General features: G+C 37.5%; 10 non-coding genes across 10 annotated transcripts; all 10 read left to right on the top strand.

Annotated features, from left to right (window-relative positions):
• Positions 1-1,877: 1,877 nt before the first annotated feature.
• On the top strand, positions 1,878-1,959 carry Trnas-gcu (transfer RNA serine (anticodon GCU)). Its single transcript has one exon. It is a non-coding gene; the product is annotated as a tRNA-Ser (tRNA).
• A 928-nt stretch (positions 1,960-2,887) lies between these two features.
• Positions 2,888-2,969, top strand: Trnas-gcu (transfer RNA serine (anticodon GCU)). The gene has a single exon. It is a non-coding gene; the product is annotated as a tRNA-Ser (tRNA).
• Positions 2,970-3,679: 710 nt separating this feature from the next.
• Positions 3,680-3,761, top strand: Trnas-gcu (transfer RNA serine (anticodon GCU)). Its single transcript has one exon. It is a non-coding gene; the product is annotated as a tRNA-Ser (tRNA).
• Positions 3,762-4,694: 933 nt separating this feature from the next.
• Positions 4,695-4,776, top strand: Trnas-gcu (transfer RNA serine (anticodon GCU)). The gene has a single exon. It is a non-coding gene; the product is annotated as a tRNA-Ser (tRNA).
• Positions 4,777-5,486: 710 nt separating this feature from the next.
• Trnas-gcu (transfer RNA serine (anticodon GCU)) lies at positions 5,487-5,568 on the top strand. Its single transcript has one exon. It is a non-coding gene; the product is annotated as a tRNA-Ser (tRNA).
• A 934-nt stretch (positions 5,569-6,502) lies between these two features.
• Trnas-gcu (transfer RNA serine (anticodon GCU)) lies at positions 6,503-6,584 on the top strand. Its single transcript has one exon. It is a non-coding gene; the product is annotated as a tRNA-Ser (tRNA).
• Positions 6,585-7,516: 932 nt separating this feature from the next.
• Positions 7,517-7,598, top strand: Trnas-gcu (transfer RNA serine (anticodon GCU)). Its single transcript has one exon. It is a non-coding gene; the product is annotated as a tRNA-Ser (tRNA).
• Positions 7,599-8,531: 933 nt separating this feature from the next.
• Trnas-gcu (transfer RNA serine (anticodon GCU)) lies at positions 8,532-8,613 on the top strand. The gene has a single exon. It is a non-coding gene; the product is annotated as a tRNA-Ser (tRNA).
• A 1,456-nt stretch (positions 8,614-10,069) lies between these two features.
• Positions 10,070-10,151, top strand: Trnas-gcu (transfer RNA serine (anticodon GCU)). The gene has a single exon. It is a non-coding gene; the product is annotated as a tRNA-Ser (tRNA).
• A 3,288-nt stretch (positions 10,152-13,439) lies between these two features.
• Positions 13,440-13,528, top strand: Trnay-gua (transfer RNA tyrosine (anticodon GUA)). Its single transcript is given in 2 exon segments — positions 13,440-13,476; positions 13,493-13,528. It is a non-coding gene; the product is annotated as a tRNA-Tyr (tRNA).
• The last annotated feature ends 2,847 nt before the right edge of the window (positions 13,529-16,375 follow it).

The following is a 16,375-nucleotide window of genomic DNA, read 5'->3' on the forward strand; positions in this document are numbered from 1 at the left end:
TGTGTGTGTCTACCGGTCCACCCGTCTGTGTACACACATACAGCCGTGTTCAAACACTCAGCAAGACAGGTACATCTACTTCGTTTCACGTGACAATCCCCAATACCCACCCCTCATTGGTCAACTCATTTCCAACACCATCCCTACATGCAGTTAAACATACCCAGGCCAAGGAAACAATTGATCACATATGCATGTCAGTCGCAGCACGTAAGTCATACCATGTATGCTCGCAAGCGCGAGCTTCAATTTCTTTTGACAAGATATTTCACGGTACAAGTCACATATAAAGAAAGATATTTATAGCCAGATATCACAATCCCGCCGGAATTGCAAGGCGTTTAATTTGCAGTAACAAATTAATGATATCGTGTTTTTTTATTCATTTTTTTCTTACACAAACCGGAAATCTTTCCCGTGAACAGGAAGACATGCCTGATTCATGCTGCTCGCGTACATTTGTCATTTATTCATGATGCAGTATAGACGAATTTCTATGTCCATGTTATAATGGACGGTCAGACGCGACGCATTGTGTAGATGTTTATCGCACATATAAATGTAGGATGCGAAAGTAAGGACATTGGTTTTTTATTATTATTATTATTATTCAGCGTACATCATCGAGAATATCAATCACTGCCTATGGCCTATATCCGATGCATCTTTGGATGCATAGAGTTTTTCCCAAAATACCAAATTGAGAAATGATAAATGTAAATGACACAGAACACAATGAACACAGAACGTTCATTCTCTATAAACATAAGCAATGTTATGATGTAATATACAAGCTGTTGCACTCTTTCTTATCACGCCCATGCGGACAAATCCGTTCCGTATTACATCTGCTGTTTTGTGCTTGTATGGTGGTTGTGGTAGTGTATTGCTAATTTCTCTGTGTACAAATGGTGAGGTATATATTGTCAAATTGACATACGAATTTTGTCGTCACCACAGGCTTTCTGTGTGATTGCGACTTACATGTAAGCCGGTTTGACTAAAAAAAAAAAGGAAAAAAAAAAAACCCTGAACAACATAGTGAAATATCTCTTGACGACTTGACGACGTGGCCGAGTGGTTAAGGCGATTCACCTCTTTGCCCGCGTGGGATCGAATCCCATCCTCGTCGATAGTTTTATTAAAAGTTCCAACCTAAGAGGGCTTTGTCGCTACATACAGTCGTTTTTATTTATATGTACCAGTCCAGTTGATACCGATATTTTTTGAAAATGCACGAAACTCATTCAGAACGATTTGAAGCACAGTGTTCTTGCAGTATACCGTAATGTTTACAATATATTTATTATTACGTGGATAAAAAACATCTTTCTCTTTTTGTTTTATGCTGGATATTTTCCTATGGAAAAGCATACTGTTTCTTGGTTTAAACATGTTCTCATAAAGATTGGTCCGAAATATTGCCGACGTGGTATTAAGCCATACACAATCATCAATCTGTTCATTCCTTCTTTTTTGGGTGCCTCCGTGGCTCATTTGGTTAGCGCGTTAGCGCAGCCTGATGACCCAGCAGTCTGTCACCAATGTGGTCGCTGTGAGTTCAAGTCCAGCTCATGTTGGCTTCCTCTCCGGCTATACGTGGGAAGGTCTGTTAACAACCTGCGGATGGTCGTGGGTTTCCCCCGGGGTCTGCCTGGTTTCCACCCACCATTATGCTGGCCGGCGTCGTATAAGTGAAATATTCTTGAATACAGCGTAAAACATCAAACAAATAAATAAATTCCTTCATTTTTGAAGTGCATACCGGTCTATAGGCATAATTTTTTTCACAGAAAACGGCAGACATAGAAAGCGAAGGTGTTTTCTACTGCGAGGATTCTGTGATACTTTTCTTGTATGTAAAGCGTACGACAGACGACGAGGTGGCCGAGTGGTTAAGGCGATGGACTGCTAATCCATTGGGCTCTGCCCGCGTGGGTTCGAATCCCATCCTCGTCGAATTTTTAAATTTTCCATCATAAGTGTGGTTATTTTTGCGATTATCAACTACATACAATCATCTTTACTTACTTCTCTCCGCTAGATTCAGATATTCTTTGAAAACACGCATTTAGAACCAAGGCATCGGTTAGCAACTTTAATGCTTTAAAGTAAAACATACATTCAATATGAGTTCTGCAACCTTCTCCAAGTACCGGGTTTCTGATTCTATAAATGTTTTAAGCATGACATGGGTGAAAATCGGGCAATTTGCTAATCAATCTGAACCATTACATTCATTCAGAATGTCGTTATGCAACAATAAACTAAAATCGATTCTTTCACGATCAGCTGGCAGTCATGAAAACCAAATTTGGAATCTATATGAAATAGCTTTTTCAGATGATGTACTTTTTTTGAAGTTCCTTCAATATGAGATGTTATCATTTTCACATCAAAAATATACTGTTTCCTGGTTCAGACACGTTCTTACCAAGATGTTGCTGAAATATTTTCTACGAGGCGTTAATAATAATGCATGCATTCATTTTGATGTGCAAACCGCTCTATATATGAGCTTAATTGTCAGTCCTTGAAAAGTGCTTTCCACCGCAGAGGTTCTCTGATATATTATTATATTGATATCTTTCATCCCGTTTCGCGATATGAATGGTTTGCTAAAAAAATTACGTTTTTGGATTTTATTACAAACATGCGCGTTTTGACAAGACACAAGATCCTGTCTTGATGTACACGTTTAAGCCTGGACGATATAATTGTCATATTGTTACATATAACCAGCCCATGCCTATGCATTTGGGATACCCGCTGGACTTCACAAAAGAATCGATTTTTCCTTTCTTGTTACATAATGACATAGATACGTTAATGCTTTGCGACACGAGGCTGATGTGCATGTATTTAATTAAATGATTATACATAATATGACGAGGTGGCCGAGTGGTTAAGGCGATGGACTGCTAATCCATTGGGCTCTGCCCGCGTGGGTTCGAATCCCATCCTCGTCGAATATTTTATTCAACTTTTCCATCATAAGTGTGGTTTCTTTTGCGATTATCAACTACATACAATCATCTTTATTTACTTCTCTCCGCTAGATTCAAAAATTCTTTGAAAACACGCATTTAGAACCAAGGCATCGGTTAGCAACTGTAATGCTTTAAAGTAAAACATACATTCAATATGAGTTCTGCAACCTTCTCCAAGTACCGGGTTTCTGATTCTATAAATGTTTTAAGCGTGACATGGGTGAAAATCGGGCAAATTTGGCAATTAATCTGAACCATTACATTCATTCAGAATGTCGTTATGGAACAATAAACTAAAATCGATTCTTTCACGATCAGCTGGCAGTCATGAAAACCAAATTTGGAATCTATATGAAATAGCTTTTTCAGATGATGTACTTTTTTTGAAGTTCCTTCAATATGAGATGTTATCATTTTCACATCAAAAATATACTGTTTCCTGGTTCAGACACGTTCTTACCAAGATGTTGCTGAAATATTTTCTACGAGGCGTTAATAATAATCCATGCATTCATTTTTGATGTGCAAACTGCTCTATATATGAGCTTAATTGTCAGTCCTTGAAAAGTGCTTTCCACCGCAGAGGTTCTCTGATATATTATTATATTGATATCTTTCATCCCGTTGCGCGATATGAATGGTTTGCTAATAAATGCGTTGTTGCATTTTACAAAGATTAAAGATGACATGACGAGGTGGCCGAGTGGTTAAGGCGATGGACTGCTAATCCATTGGGCTCTGCCCGCGTGGGTTCGAATCCCATCCTCGTCGAATATTTTATTCAAATTTTCCATCATAAGTGTGGTTATTTTTGCGATTATCAACTACATACAATCATCTTTATTTCCTTCTCTCCGCTAGATACAGATATTCTTTGAAAACACGCATTTAGAACCAAGGCACCGGTTAGCAACTTTAATGCTTTAAAGTAAAACATACATTCAATATGAGTTCTGCAACCTTCTCCAAGTACCGGGTTTCTGATTCTATAAATGTTTTAAGCATGACATGGGTGAAAATCGGGCAATTTGCTAATCAATCTGAACCATTACATTCATTCAGAATGTCGTTATGCAACAATAAACTAAAAATCGATTCTTTCACGATCAGCTGGCAGTCATGAAAACCATATTTGGAATCTATATGAAATAACATTTTCAGATGATGTACTTTTTTTTAGTTCCTTCAATTTGAGATGTTATCATTTTCACATCAAAAATATACTGTTTCCTGGTTCAGACACGTTCTTACCAAGATGTTGCTGAAATATTTTCTACGAGGCGTTAATAATAATGCATGCATTCATTTTGATGTGCAAACCGCTCTATATATGAGCTTAATTGTCAGTCCTTGAAAAGTGCTTTCCACCGCAGAGGTTCTCTGATATATTATTATATTGATATCTTTCATCCCGTTGCGCGATATGAATGGTTTGCTAAAAAAATTACGTTTTTGGATTTTATTACAAACATGCGCGTTTTGACAAGACACAAGATCCTGTCTTGATGCACACGTTTAAGCCTGGACGATATAATTGTCATATTGTTACATATAACCAGCCCATGCCTATGCATTAGGGATACCCGCTGGACTTCACAAAAGAATCGATTTTTCCTTTCTTGTTACATAATGACATAGATACGTTAATGCTTTGCGACACGAGGTTGATGTGGATGTATTTAATTAAATGATTATACATAATATGACGAGGTGGCCGAGTGGTTAAGGCGATGGACTGCTAATCCATTGGGCTCTGCCCGCGTGGGTTCGAATCCCATCCTCGTCGAATATTTTATTCAAATTTTCCATCATAAGTGTGGTTATTTTTGCAATTATTAGCTACATACCGTCGTCTTTATTTACTTCTCTCCGCTAGATACAGATATTCTTTGAAAACACGCATTTAGAACCAAGGCATCGGTTAGCAACTTTAATGCTTTAAAGTAAAACATACATTCAATATGAGTTCTGCAACCTTCTCCAAGTACCGGGTTTCTGATTCTATAAATGTTTTAAGCGTGACATGGGTGAAAATCGGGCAAATTTGGCAATTAATCTGAACCATTACATTCATTCAGAATGTCGTTATGTAACAATAAACTAAAATCGATTCTTTCACGATCAGCTGGCAGTCATGAAAACCAAATTTGGAATCTATATGAAATAGCCTTTTCAGATGATGTACTTTTTTTGAAGTTCCTTCAATTTGAGATGTTATCATTTTCACATCAAAAATATACTGTTTCCTGGTTCAGACACGTTCTTACCAAGATGTTGCTGAAATATTTCCTACGAGGCGTTAATAATAATCCATGCATTCATTTTTGATGTGCAAACTGCTCTATATATGAGCTTAATTGTCAGTCCTTGAAAAGTGCTTTCCACCGCAGAGGTTCTCTGGTATATTATTATATTGATATCTTTCATCCCGTTGCGCGATATGAATGGTTTGCTAATAAATGCGTTGTTGCATTTTACAAAGATTAAAGATGACATGACGAGGTGGCCGAGTGGTTAAGGCGATGGACTGCTAATCCATTGGGCTCTGCCCGCGTGGGTTCGAATCCCATCCTCGTCGAATATTTTATTCAAATTTTCCATCATAAGTGTGGTTATTTTTGCGATTATCAGCTACATACCGTCGTCTTTATTTACTTCTCTCCGCTAGATACAGATATTCTTTGAAAACACGCATTTAGAACCAAGGCATCGGTTAGCAACTTTAATGCTTTAAAGTAAAACATACATTCAATATGAGTTCTGCAACCTTCTCCAAGTACCGGGTTTCTGATTCTATAAATGTTTTAAGCATGACATGGGTGAAAATCGGGCAATTTGCTAATCAATCTGAACCATTACATTCATTCAGAATGTCGTTATGCAACAATAAACTAAAAATCGATTCTTTCACGATCAGCTGGCAGTCATGAAAACCATATTTGGAATCTATATGAAATAACATTTTCAGATGATGTACTTTTTTTTAGTTCCTTCAATTTGAGATGTTATCATTTTCACATCAAAAATATACTGTTTCCTGGTTCAGACACGTTCTTACCAAGATGTTGCTGAAATATTTTCTACGAGGCGTTAATAATAATCCATGCATTCATTTTTGATGCGCAAACTGCTCTATATATGAGCTTAATTGTCAGCCCTTGAAAAGTGCTTTCCACCGCAGAGGTTCTCTGATATATTATTATATTGATATCTTTCATCCCGTTGCGCGATATGAATGGTTTGCTAAAAAAATTACGTTTTTGGATTTTATTACAAACATGCGCGTTTTGACAAGACACAAGATCCTGTCTTGATGCACAAGTTTAAGCCTGGACGATATAATTGTCATATTGTTACATATAACCAGCCCATGCCTATGCATTAGGGATACCCGCTGGACTTCACAAAAGAATCGATTTTTCCTTTCTTGTTACATAATGACATAGATACGTTAATGCTTTGCGACACGAGGTTGATGTGGATGTATTTAATTAAATGATTATACATAATATGACGAGGTGGCCGAGTGGTTAAGGCGATGGACTGCTAATCCATTGGGCTCTGCCCGCGTGGGTTCGAATCCCATCCTCGTCGAATATTTTATTCAAATTTTCCATCATAAGTGTGGTTATTAAGGCGATTATCAGCTACATACCGTCGTCTTTATTTACTTCTCTCCGCTAGATACAGATATTCTTTGAAAACACGCGTTTAGAACCAAGGCATCGGTTAGCAACTTTAATGCTTTAAAGTAAAACATACATTCAATATGAGTTCTGCAACCTTCTCCAAGTACCGGGTTTCTGATTCTATAAATGTTTTAAGCATGACATGGGTGAAAATCGGGCAATTTGCTAATCAATCTGAACCATTACATTCATTCAGAATGTCGTTATGCAACAATAAACTAAAAATCGATTCTTTCACGATCAGCTGGCAGTCATGAAAACCATATTTGGAATCTATATGAAACAACCTTTTCAGATGATGTACTTTTTTTTAGTTCCTTCAGTTTGAGATGTTATCATTTTCACATCAAAAATATACTTTTCCTGGTTCAGACACGTTCTTACCAAGATGTTGCTGATATATTTCCTACGAGGCGTTAATAATAATGCATGCATTCATTTTGATGTGCAAACTGCTCTATATATGAGATTAATTGTCAGCCCTTGAAAAGTGCTTTCCACCGCAGAGGTTCTCTGATATATTATTATATTGATATCTTTCATCCCGTTTCGCGATATGAATGGTTTGCTAAAAAAATTACGTTTTTGGATTTTATTACAAACATGCGCGTTTTGACAAGACACAAGATCCTGTCTTGATGTACACGTTTAAGCCTAGACGATATAATTGTCATATTGTTACATATAACCAGCCCATGCCTGTGCATTAGGGATACCCGCTGGACTTCACAAAAGAATCGATTTTTCCTTTCTTGTTACATAATGACATAGATACGTTAATGCTTTGCGACACGAGGCTGATGTGCATGTATTTAATTAAATCATTATACATAATATGACGAGGTGGCCGAGTGGTTAAGGCGATGGACTGCTAATCCATTGGGCTCTGCCCGCGTGGGTTCGAATCCCATCCTCGTCGAATATTTTATTCAACTTTTCCATCATAAGTGTGGTTACTTTTGCGATTATCAACTACATACAATCATCTTTATTTACTTCTCTCCACTAGATTCAGATATTCTTTGAAAACACGCATTTAGAACCAAGGCAATGGTTAGCAACTTTAATGCTTTAAAGTAAAACATACATTCAATATGAGTTCTGCAACCTTCTCCAAGTACCGGGTTTCTGATTCTATAAATGTTTTAAGCATGACATGGGTGAAAATCGGGCAATTTGCTAATCAATCTGAACCATTACATTCATTCAGAATGTCGTTATGCAACAATAAACTAAAAATCGATTCTTTTACGATCAGCTGGCAGTCATGAAAACCATATTTGGAATCTATATGAAACAACCTTTTCAGATGATGTACTTTTTTTTAGTTCCTTCAATTTGAGATGTTATCATTTTCACATCAAAAATATACTGTTTCCTGGTTCAGACACGTTCTTACCAAGATGTTGCTGATATATTTCCTACGAGGCGTTAATAATAATGCATGCATTCATTTTGATGTGCAAACCGCTCTATATATGAGCTTAATTGTCAGCCCTTGAAAAGTGCTTTCCACCGCAGAGGTTCTCTGATATATTATTATATTGATATCTTTCATCCCGTTGCGCGATATGAATGGTTTGCTAAAAAAATTACGTTTTTGGATTTTATTACAAACATGCGCGTTTTGACAAGACACAAGATCCTGTCTTGATGTACACGTTTAAGCCTGGACGATATAATTGTCATATTGTTACATATAACCAGCCCATGCCTGTGCATTAGGGATACCCGCTGGACTTCACAAAAGAATCGATTTTTCCTTTCTTGTTACATAATGACATAGATACATTAATGCTTTGCGACACAAGGCTGATGTGCATGTATTTAATTAAATCATTATACATAATATGACGAGGTGGCCGAGTGGTTAAGGCGATGGACTGCTAATCCATTGGGCTCTGCCCGCGTGGGTTCGAATCCCATCCTCGTCGAATATTTTATTCAAATTTTCCGTCATAAGTGTGGTTATTTTTGCGATTATCAACTACATACAATCATCTTTATTTACTTCTCTCCACTAGATTCAGATATTCTTTGAAAACACGCATTTAGAACCAAGGCATCGGTTAGCAACTTTAATGCTTTAAAGTAAAACATACATTCAATATGAGTTCTGCAACCTTCTCCAAGTACCGGGTTTCTGATTCTATAAATGTTTTAAGCGTGACATGGGTGAAAATCGGGCAATTTGCTAATCAATCTGAGCCATTACATTCATTCAGAATGTCGTTATGGAACAATAAACTAAAAATCGATTCTTTCACGATCAGCTGGCAGTCATGAAAACCAAATTTGGAATCTTTATGAAATAGCCTTTTCAGATGATGTACTTTTTTTGAAGTTCCTTCAATATGAGATGTTATCATTTTCACATCAAAAATATACTGTTTCCTGGTTCAGACACGTTCTTACTAAGATGTTGCTGAAATATTTCCTACGAGGCGTTAATAATAATCCATGCATTCATTTTTGATGTGCAAACTGCTCTATATATGAGCTTAATTGTCAGTCCTTGAAAAGTGCTTTCCACCGCAAAGGTTCTCTGATATATTATTATACTGATATCTTTCATCCCGTTGCGCGATATGAATGGTTTGCTAATAAATCCGTTGTTGCATTTTACAAAGATTAAAGATAACATGACGAGGTGGCCGAGTGGTTAAGGCGATGGACTGCTAATCCAGTGGGCTCTTCAAATTTTCCATCATAAGTGTGGTTATTTTTGCGATTATCAGCTACATACCGTCGTCTTTATTTACTTCTCTCCGCTAGATACAGATATTCTTTGAAAACACGCATTTAGAACCAAGGCATCGGTTAGCAACTTTAATCCTTTAAAGTAAAACATACATTCAATATGAGTTCTGCAACCTTCTCCAAGTACCGGGTTTCTGATTCTATAAATGTTTTAAGCATGACATGGGTGAAAATCGGGCAATTTGCTAATCAATCTGAGCCATTACATTCATTCAGAATGTCGTTATGCAACAATAAACTAAAAATCGATTCTTTCACGATTAGCTGGCAGTCATGAAAACCATATTTGGAATCTATATGAAACAACCTTTTCAGATGATGTACTTTTTTTTAGTTCCTTCAATATGAGATGTTATCATTTTCACATCAAAAATATACTGTTTCCTGGTTCAGACACGTTCTTACCAAGATGTTGCTGAAATATTTCCTACGAGGCGTTAATAATAATCCATGCATTCATTTTTGATGTGCAAACTGCTCTATATATGAGCTTAATTGTCAGTCCTTGACAAGTGCTTTCCACCGCAGAGGTTCTCTGGTATATTATTATATTGATATCTTTCGTCCCGTTGCGCGATATGAATGGTTTGCTAATAAATACGTTGTTGCATTTTACAAAGATGAAAATATGACTAGGTGGCCGAGTGGTTAAGGCGATGGACTGCTAATCCATCGGGCTCTGCCCGCGTGGGTTCGAATCCCATCCTCGTCTTTGCTTTTACTATGTTCCATCCTGACACTGTGCTTGTCTACTACTTTTGCGATTATCAACTGCATACAGTTGTCTTTATTTACATCCCCACTAGTTGTAAAGTAAAAAATAAAATATTCTTCGAAAATACACAGAACATTATGACACTCATATACCGCTTAGCTTAGCAGCTTTAATGCTTTTAAATGAACCGTATCTCCACGTGGTTCTACATCGTACAATATCACATATTAGTAAATCGCCTTCTTTAAGTACCATTTCCCTGATTCTATAACATGCTCCAATCGTGATATGGCTGGAAATCAGACAAATTTAGCAACCAATCCTAATCATTATATTCATTTATTCATTCTAATTACCTCATTTTTTACACATGTTTGATTTTAGGTAGTTAAAAAAACGCCCTGATTATTACCTGTTCTCGTAATATGGCTGAAATACCTCCAACCTGGCGTTCAACCCTAATTCGTTCAAATGAGATCATTTCGTGCCGATTCCAAATTTGTGTTTTTAGTGTGAATAAAATACAAATATAAATTGAGGCTCTGTGGTACGGTATACTTTTTGGACCATACTAAACAAGCCTAAAGACATGCATTGAGGTTCACCAAGCGTCAACCACCCGTTCAACTCGCCATGTCATGCAACATGTATTGATTGAAAAGGTCTACTGTCCTCAAGCCATGGCGTGTAAACGCCATTATGTAACAGTACAATAGAAATTGATCCTTTCGTGACGAGCAGCTAACAGCCATTAGGCCTGTAATAGTTCACTGGGTATGGGCAGATCAGAAACAATACGAAAACTGTAGCACCCAGACGAAAAAGAGGTCGACAAACAAGATCTTATGCCTGGTTAATTCTTGAATGTTTTTAATGAATAAAAATCACGAAAATAATATTTGTAATCTGTATGAAATGACCTTCCAGATGACGCATACACGTGTTTTATCTCAATGTGGAATGCTCCTTCAATATGACGTTATCATATTCGTATCAGATATCTTACTGTTTCCTGGGGTGTCTCACCAAGATGTTGCTGAAATATCTCTAACGTGGCATTAATAATAACAATTCATTCATTTATTAATTCAAAATAGAAATCAATTCTACTGTGACTACTAGCTGAGAGTCATTAGGCCTGTAATAGCTCACAGATGGACAGATCAGAAGCAATCTGATAATTGTACCATCGAGACGAAAACGTGGTCGACAAACAGTATCTTCTGTCTTATCGAAACATATATTGTTTTTATTTTATTAACTATACGAACATGTAAAAAATCATGAAAATTATTTTTGGAATCTGAAATCTTAATTTTCAGTCCTCAATATTTCATCCTGTTATGAATGGTTTACTAAAAGATTACGTTTTTGCGTTTTACTCCATATACATGCGCGTTTTGACAAGACACAAGATTTTGTTTTCCACCAGGACGACATAATTATTATACTGTTACAGATCTACCGATGTACAGTGAACGACTGTGCATTAATGCTACCCGTTTGACGAAAGAATCGATTTTTTAAAATTTTTTTATTGTAACATATTCACTTGATGCACATGTATTCAAGAGATACACAACATGGCGAGGTGGCCGAGTGGTTAAAACCCGAGGACATAGTTCACCTATTTTTTAGATGTAAAGACTTGGAAGCACTACATGGGTATCTTGGGTTAATGCTAACGGGGGTATTTAAATCTGCATCTGTCATAACTGTAAATTATTTAGATTTTAAAGCACTTGTTATGTTTGGACTAGCTGATAAGAAAGGCAACGTTAACGGTTTTTTTTATAAACATTGTATGCAGTCGCGCAAGGCTTGCCATATACAAACGACGTACTCTGCTTATGTACCATGGAAAACATATTAGCGTTGTTTCTCCCTTCAAAGCTATGGTATTACAAGAAGTGAAAATGGCGCACCTGTATTTTACTCCTTGGCCAGATCTGTTCTTCGGGCTATATGTCATGTTTAATCCTTTTATCGATGTAAATGACAACGACAATTTGAGGATTATGTTGGAATAGTTTGTTATTCTGTGAATATAATGTACTGTTAGTTTACATCTAGTCCTTGTCTCGTTTCAACATGTAAAAGGTAGGCCTACAGTAACCATTGTATGTCCTGAACTCTGGTAAATAAATATACCCCTCCCCACCCCTCCCCCCCATAAAAAAATCCCCACCCTCGTCCTCAAATTTTGTTATAATTTTGTCGCTATCCGCTGCTGAAATTCAATTATTTCCTAGAAAAACACAAATCGGACAAAGCTAGACCCGTAGGCCTACGTAGCATGGAAGGTCTGCTAGCAATCAGCGGATGGTCGTGGGTTTCGCCCGGGCTCTTAAATTTTTTATTTATTTATTTATAATATGCCTTTATTATTTAGCCTATATGGATCCTGGAACTAATAGGCCAAAGGCGCTAACTGCTATATTTAGTCCCAGATCGATCGCACCTCTTTTCATAAAGTAAAAGAAAGCTAAGGTATGAAGTACGGTTTATAATACAGACAACAGACAAGAGTGTTGAAAGACATTTAAATATTTTAATGCTGTGGTGGGCTTTTTGAGCCATAATGACGGTATATAGGAACTCTGATGTCACATCACCTTTTTTCCTGATGCTCACCAGAGGGAAGGAATTTTTGGAAACGTTATTTCAGTAATCTTTTACTCATGGGTAAAAAGAGATATCCCAACATTCAATATGGTGTTTGGAGTTGGAAAAACTTCCTGCGACATCAGAGTTCCTAAACTCTAATAGTATGATCCATAAAGCCAACGTCTGGAACGCTTTCAACTCTTTTCACAAAATCTAAAAAAAAAATAATTGAAAGTATATGCTTAGCTTTAAATGGTCTATTTAGTGATGACTACTTCGATTTCTTCGAGGTCCTTTCCTTTATTGCAGTCATGTAGACTGTACAACCGAACAGATTAAAGTTTTAAAATATTCATATAAACCACTACAAGTGCAATTGTGGAAATGGTAGCTTGTTTTCTTCCTACGTATATGAGATGTCAAACACACTGTGTTCACTTTACAAGTCGTGTATTAAAAATTCTGTATTGTGTTGTATCAATAGACTAAGGGACACAACTCTTGCTTCTATGTCTTTGTTCTCTATCGTCCTATTTAATGATCTTTTTCGTGAAACATTAGTTTATTTTTCCTTCTAATTGAACGGAATATTACAGAAAATGAAAATTTGCCAAGACGTAAACGGGTTTTAATATCTAAAATCTATTGGATAGTATTTTGTTCGATCGATCACGTGTGCCGTCGATAGCTCAGTTGGTAGAGCGGAGGACTGTAGTGGGAAAGCCGTTGTAATCCTTAGGTCACTGGTTCGATTCCGGTTCGACGGACAGGTGCACATTTTTGGTCTTTTTTATTTTTCTTTGTCATTGACTTAAACTTCGGGCGGAATTAAAAACGGTGGTTTAAATTTACAAAACACTGAATGTAAGCTACAAACCTTTGCTGTTAAACATGTAAGCAAGCTCATTAACGGAACGCCGACAAAATAGCGCTTCTTTGCAATATATTGGCTGGGATAGTTTCTGCGGGATGTTAATCCCAGGTTGCAAGTATTGTGTAAATGCCTCCATTTCACCGTTTTGTTTTAAACACATGGAAATTTACTTGCATTTTCTCCACTGACACCCCATGCTTTGTAAAATTAAATCCAATGGTCACTCATTTGGAGAAATGTTTTCGATGATTTTTTGGACAACAACCTAGTTCACTTTGCATTTAAAGTTGTTCATGATATTTTGCCTATGAAAGGACGCCTTGTGCGCCAATACATCTGTCTCTACGACAGTTGTGTATTTTTTGGGAGCGCAGAAACAACAAATCCATCGTTTCGTGAGATCCTCTATGTCGAATCCGCTTATAATTTCCTCCATTCACATCTTCTTTCAGTAAGCATGCTTTCTTCCAGATTTAAATGAAGCCTGTCTAATTAAAAAACTGTTCCCAGGTAACATGTGCAGGCAAGAACGAAATATGTGTACATATCTAATAACAATTGTTCATTTCAGCTTGTGGTGTGCTCGAAATTAAATTATATCCAAACTACATGGGAATAAAGTAATATATATTTTACATCACGCACAGATAGTGCATACCGTGGGACGGGATATGAGGAATTGTCACCTCGAGAGAAGTGATATTCAAGTGTTTCTCATATCCCATCCGACAGCATGTACCATATGTTTTATTAAACCGAAAAAACAGTGTACCGTTTCGCGCTGTGTTTAAATCTGCGAATTTTACGTCGATATCGCAAGCTCTATGACCGTGAAACACGCAGACGTAGGAGAGCTAACGAAGGGAGATAACTCACGTGATCGTTGGATATTCGCACGAGATCGTTGGGCGTTAGATAATACTTCGAAAGTTTGACGTTGAATTCCTTGGGCTCGTGATCATTGTACGTCATGTGTGCTTACAATTATATGGAAACACTGCTGTCACGAGCCTAGCCTGGCCAATCGTGTGACGTTATTCGCCGTTATTGTTATGTGATTGGTCCTCATAAATTGGCGACTCCGGTATTTCCTCATAATCGTATGTGCTCCATGTTTTGCCAAGTAGCCTATCATGTGACCGTTTCTCGACCAACGCGAACGGAGAATAACCCTATGAGGTATGATAATATACAGATGGTGCATACTGTGGGATGAGGAATTGACTTCGTATACCGGTAGTTCTCTATCTGTGATAAAACTTATTTTAAAAGAACCATACGAATCCATGAATGTTGTATGTAATCATGTAAGCTTTATATACATTACGTAGGAATAAATTTGATTTATTATTCAAAAGCAAAAAAACTGTGCTTAAAAAAAGCTTACTGTGCACGTAAGGCTTTGGTCTTTATTTTTTTTTTAGGCCTACTGCTTTCTACAACCCGCCGTGACGTGATTAAGGATGGAAATAAGCGAGTGATGATCGCTTGCATTGTCTTTCGTTCGTTGAAAACCCCTTGTCTTTCCGCCAGTATAAGGCGCCAGTAACTTGCAGGTTTGCTCGACTCTAGACGCTCCGGATTCACCCCACCTCTATCGTATATCAGCGAAAAATCCCCATTGCTAATAAGAATTATAAATTTATTTATTTTATTTATTGGATTGTTGTTGAACGCCATATTGAAGAATTTTTCACATATCCAATAGCGATCGACGTTTTGTGGGCGGACTGCTCGGGTTAAACCACAGATTGTTGGCAGGTTACTAACGCACTTTCCTACACATGGTGTGTGTGGACATTTAATAGAAGACAATTCGGATGTCGGCAGTCAATTAAACGTCGCGCGCGCAAGAATTGTATACACGTACGACGGCGGTCAGTTAACGCGTGGAATTTACAAACCACCACCATTCACGTGGCATGGTTGAAATTTCGTGACGGTGTTACATGAAGCTTTAGCGCAACAGGCAATGGGAGTCCAGTCGGTTGTACTCTATATAAGTTACTACATGAGCATACATGGGTGTGTAGGATTATGGATAGGGACTCGGTCTGTGATTAGTTATGCGGGAAAGTAAATCTGATCTGGGGAAGTCTGATAGTAAGTTCTACAATTCCCGTCACATTGACATAACCAGACTTCGAGATATTCACAATGTTCGTAATCAGAAGGCCACGAATTACTGTCTGGGATAGGACAACAAGCAGTAAACCAGTGTGACATCCAGCTATTTGACTATAAAATTGACGGAACTCCATATACCGTAAGCCAGTGTGACATCAACTATTGGTCTGTACGTCGGATGGTACGTCAAACCGTAAACCAGTGTGACATCCAACTGTTGGTCTGTAAGTCTGATGGTACATCAAACAGTAAACCAGTGTGACATCCAACTGTTGGACTGTAAGGCTGATGGTAAATGAAACAGTAAGCCAGTGTGACATCAACTGTTGGTCTGTAAGGCTGATGGTATATCAAACAGTAAGCCAGTGTGACATCCAACTGTTGGACTGTAAGGCTGATGGTACATCAAACAGTAAGCCAGTGTGACATCAACTGTTGGTCTGTAAGGCTGATGGTATATCAAACAGTAAGCCAGTGTGACATCCAGCTGTTGGACTGTAAGGCTGATGGTATATCAAACAGTAAACCAGTGTGACATCCAGCTGTAGGATTGTAAGGCTGATGGGAAATCAAACTGTAAACCAGTGTGACATCCAGCTGTAGGATTGTAAGG

The sequence above is a fragment of the Liolophura sinensis genome, chromosome 9, assembly GCF_032854445.1.
Source record: "Liolophura sinensis isolate JHLJ2023 chromosome 9, CUHK_Ljap_v2, whole genome shotgun sequence".
Classification (NCBI taxonomy): domain Eukaryota; kingdom Metazoa; phylum Mollusca; class Polyplacophora; order Chitonida; family Chitonidae; genus Liolophura; species Liolophura sinensis.